This window comes from Nanorana parkeri, unplaced genomic scaffold (genome assembly GCF_000935625.1).
Source record: "Nanorana parkeri isolate BGI_ZX_2015 unplaced genomic scaffold, ASM93562v1 scaffold999, whole genome shotgun sequence".
NCBI lineage: Eukaryota > Metazoa > Chordata > Amphibia > Anura > Dicroglossidae > Nanorana > Nanorana parkeri.
Window position 1 is genome coordinate 448,567 of NW_017307267.1, and position 4,323 is coordinate 452,889.

Below are 4,323 nucleotides of genomic sequence, written 5' to 3' on the forward strand. Positions count from 1 at the left end.
CTGGTTTCCAGGAACTTGGCGGGACGCAAGCCAGAGTGACCAGCTCAGCTCCTGTCAACAGTAAGCTGGGCGGAAAAGCAGCACAGAGCACCATTATGCCCATGACTCTCTGTTGAGAGTGAGCTGGACACTCTGGCCGGTGCCCCGCCAAGTTCCTGACAACCAGTGAAGTCAGTGAGATGGGTGGGATGCTAGACAGAGCCACTGACAGCAAGGCCCACCCTCCTTCCCCAGTGAACATTCTCTGCCAGCAACCACCAAAATTCTAAACAACAGGGCTGTCCCTATATTGAGGCAGCCTGAGGCGGTTGCTTCAGGTGACATCTGATTGGGGGTGCCTGAGTGGTGTGGGGGTGGCAGGTGGGTGGCCACAGGTTCCCAGGTTGCTAAGAGCTCTTAGCAACTTATGATGCTCTGTGCTGCTTTCCGCCTAGCTCACTGCTGTCACCAGTTGCCATGAGCTGAGCTAAACACTCTGGCTGGCATCCCCCCAAGTTCCTGGAAACCAGTGAAGTCAGTGAGATGGGTGGGATGCTAGACAGAGCCCCTGGCAGCACTGTCTAAGGTCCATCCTGCCCTTCTTCAACCACAAGCATAACAACCGTGAGGCCCACCCCCCTTCCCCTGTGAACATTTTCTTCCAGCACCCACCCCCCACCAGGGATGACATCACCTCAGGTGGCAAAAACCTTAGGGACAGCCCTGCTAAACAAATATAGGAAACTTTCAATGGACTACTAATATTTAGTTATTCAGACACCCTTTTTACTTTACTAAAAAGAAGTTTAATTGTTTGTCTCCTTTGGAAATACAGTATTTCCTTTAGCATAAAAGGGAAAGGAATCAAGGTTCATTCTCCACAGCAGAAAAACATAAGACAATAAAACCCAACTACAGTAAGGCTCTAGCCCTTCTTCAATCTATCCAAAACTAAAATAAAAAGTTTTGTCTGGAGCTGGGCCTAGGGGAAGGATTGTCCCTGTTCTGCATATAGTCAAGCTGTATTTAGCAGACCTAGATGTACAGTAATCCTGAAAAGGTTAAAACACATGTCCATGCTGAATATTGGGGCAGATCCAATGCCATTAATTATCTCACTATTTTGAATAACTTGGCAGCAAGAAGTTGTTTTGTAAAGGGTGAAACAGGAAACTAGCAATGGAAACACACATTACATGTTTGCCTGCATTCCTCCATTTCCAATCTCTCTCCAGGCCTCTTTTTTGAGGATCATTTGAGAACCTTTTATAATTAAAGAATGAGGCCTGGAAAAAAATCTGCACTGAATCAAGACATTTGCTTTGTCGTGGCATTTACTCTGAATTCTTTACCTTAAAAAGTTATATTTTGTTGAAATTCTGCCTTTACTTCAAGCGCAGCAATATTATCCTAGCTTCTGCTATCACTACTTTTTCAAAAGTTACAACAAGCAAAGGTTATTGTCTGTAATGAGTTGTAAGAAACACATAAATGAACTTGCTGCTGCCTACCAGAGATAGTTATTACATGCAAAGGCGCTTTGATTTAGATACACTTTTGACACACTTAAGTTTAGTTGCCATAGGTAATTGTAACAGGGCTAGGATCAGTCATTATATACAGATGAAATGTGCAAGCAGATAATTTATTCACAAAACCATAACTCAATCTAAAGAGTCTCTAACAAACCTGAAAGAAATTATAAGCTATGTTGTGCAACAGGGACTCTAGGCATCATGGTCAGGGAGAGAAGACTTAGAGCACAGTCTAGATGCCACTGACTGTCTACAGTGCAGAGAGACTTCCCATCTCCCAGGGACTCACTCCAATCACCCATGGACAGCAAGTAACCCATATAACAAATGACAAGGTCTTCAAAGCCTGGGAACATACCACAGCATGTAGTTCATACACACTGATCTACATGATATCCACCTGTACTTTCTCTATAAAGTGTCTCCTTCCTGCCATAGCCAGTATGCAGCCAGCTTCCACCACTGAACCCCACCAAACCAAGCAAGTGTCTGGTGTGTAGCCACAGACTGCTAGCCAGTAGCCACCAAATTAAAAAAATGGAGTTAGTTTTCATATTACAAAGGGGCTGTTTTTGCATTGCTTTGATCCTTCAAAATGTGTCCCATTTTTCTGCTCTGACAGCTATCTTCACATCATATCATGAAGAAAAAGAGAAAGAGAGAGATATGATCAAAGGACAGCTGAAAAGTGGGGCAAGGGGGTATCTGCTCCCTCAGGCTACTCTTATTTGGAGAAGAAAATTAATGCAGCCACCACATCTAAGATCTGGTAAGCTGCGCTATATTACATTTTGCTGTAGCTCGCGGTATACTGAGCTTAGGGTGACGGGAGGACGCTAGTTTGTGTCCTCCCGTTACCCTAAGGGGAAATATGGGAAAAAGCCCTAACCCCATAGTTCTCCTTTTAAGGGAGGGAGTAAAGGTTTAAAGTTAAAAGCAGGGATAGAGTTAATTTTCAGGCATATGTTAACTCTTCTGGGTTAATGTTTAGTGTGGTGTTAGGAGGTTAATTTTAAGGACTAGGCACATGGTTAAACGTTAGGGAAAAATTAAGTGTTAACAATACAGTTTCAAAGTTAAGTTAGCGGCTAAGCTTTAGTGTTAGTATGTAGGGTAAGTGTAAAGGATTATTTTTGGGGGGGGTAAGCATTAGGGTGAAGGGGAGGACAAGGTTTAGTGCTAGGGTAGCACATTGTATTAGTAATATTTAATAGTTGACCATGGGTGTTATATAGTGAAATATAGCTTTGTTTTGTGGCATCAAAAGGTCTTTGTCCAAACTTCAGATTTGCAAAATTACGGTATTGCCTTCAGGAGAATAAAGCTGCGGAACCATCATGGATAACTACACCTGTATTGTACCACTTCATGCCCTCTGCTAAAGAAACATATAATTTCCACTGCACCACTGGCAGCTCAACTCTGACTGCCCACAAGGTAAGAATCAGCAACCCATACACTAAATGTTCTATGTGATCCAATGTAGAAAACCCAAACTTACACTGTTTGGTGTAATTATCCTTTTGTTTTACTGGTTTTCTTTAAAATTTAGGTAGTTTAGGGTACTCCAAAAATTAAAATTTGAACCACTTCCATCAATACATTCTCTATATTCAGCCCAGATTTTTTTATTTTAGAGATTTTATTGTTTTCAAAGTGATGCTGAAACATCCCTTTCTCTTCTTGTCTCCTCCAAGTTCAAAGTGCTTGCATTTCTTTATAGCTAACATCCTCTTTGATTGGCAAGTTTGAGTCAACACACTCCAGCCTATGCACAATCTTTTTGGTCGTCTTGGCCTTTTTCCAGAAAATTGGCTTGCTCTTCCCACCATATCATTCAGTCGTATCACCTTTTTCCTTGGGCATAGAGATAATCTTTACCCTTCTTGTATTGGATAACCTTGTGCGGCTGATGCTTCCCAAATTTCTTCCAATTGGTTGGGCGGGTTTTAGGGACGTTAACCATCTTGTCTGGCCATGTAAAGAAGGATATTCAGCCCAGAGTTGAAGGCAGGCTTCATAGGTAACCTAGAATTCTGGGATCATTGTCTATAGCAGGCCTGTCAAGGATACCGCCACAGGTGACCCCACACCTGCGCAGGTACCCACACAGGCGGACCAAACACTTATGACCACACCGGACAGGGCAGAATGTATTATATACAGTTTAATAAACAGCAAAACTAAACAACACCAAAAAAGCAAACATAAATAAGTAACATCAACCAGACTACAAGCAGGTAATGGCAACAGGAGGACAAGCAGGTAATGGCAACAGGAGGACAAGCAGGTAATGGCAACAGGAGGACAAGCAGGTAATGGCAACAGGAGGACAAGCAGGTAATGGCAACAGGAGGACAAGCAGGTAATGGCAACAGGAGGAAAGGCAGGTAATGGCAACAAGAGGTATCTAGGACTGCAAATGGGTAACCGGACTCGGGACACAAACAGGGTACTGGTAACAGGACTCTGGACAGAAAGCAGGGTTCACCGGACCTGGTGACTCAGGGTTCAAGTTTCAGGAAACAGGAAACGATACTGAGCCATCATCCTGACTGCAGGGAGGGTTTAAATATCCTCCCAGGAAGCACAAGGTGATGGCTAAGTACTGGCAGCTGGGAAACACCCGCAGGTGAGCACTGGAGCTGCAGGTCTCAGCTCCTGCACCCCCTAGATGCGCTCTGGATCCTAACAAGGCCTTCTTAAACTTTCTCCACTCGTGACCCCTTTTTGGCCGAGGAAATTTTTAAGGGACCCCAACGTCGGTCGGTGTCTCCCCCCTCCCCTAGCGTAAGTCGGTGTCCCCCCC

At 44.0% G+C, this 4,323-nt stretch overlaps 1 pseudogene; it reads right to left on the reverse strand.

The window, feature by feature from the left end:
- Positions 1-3,142: 3,142 nt before the first annotated feature.
- On the reverse strand, positions 3,143-3,498 carry LOC108795733 (annotated as a pseudogene).
- Between the last annotated feature and the right edge of the window lie 825 nt (positions 3,499-4,323).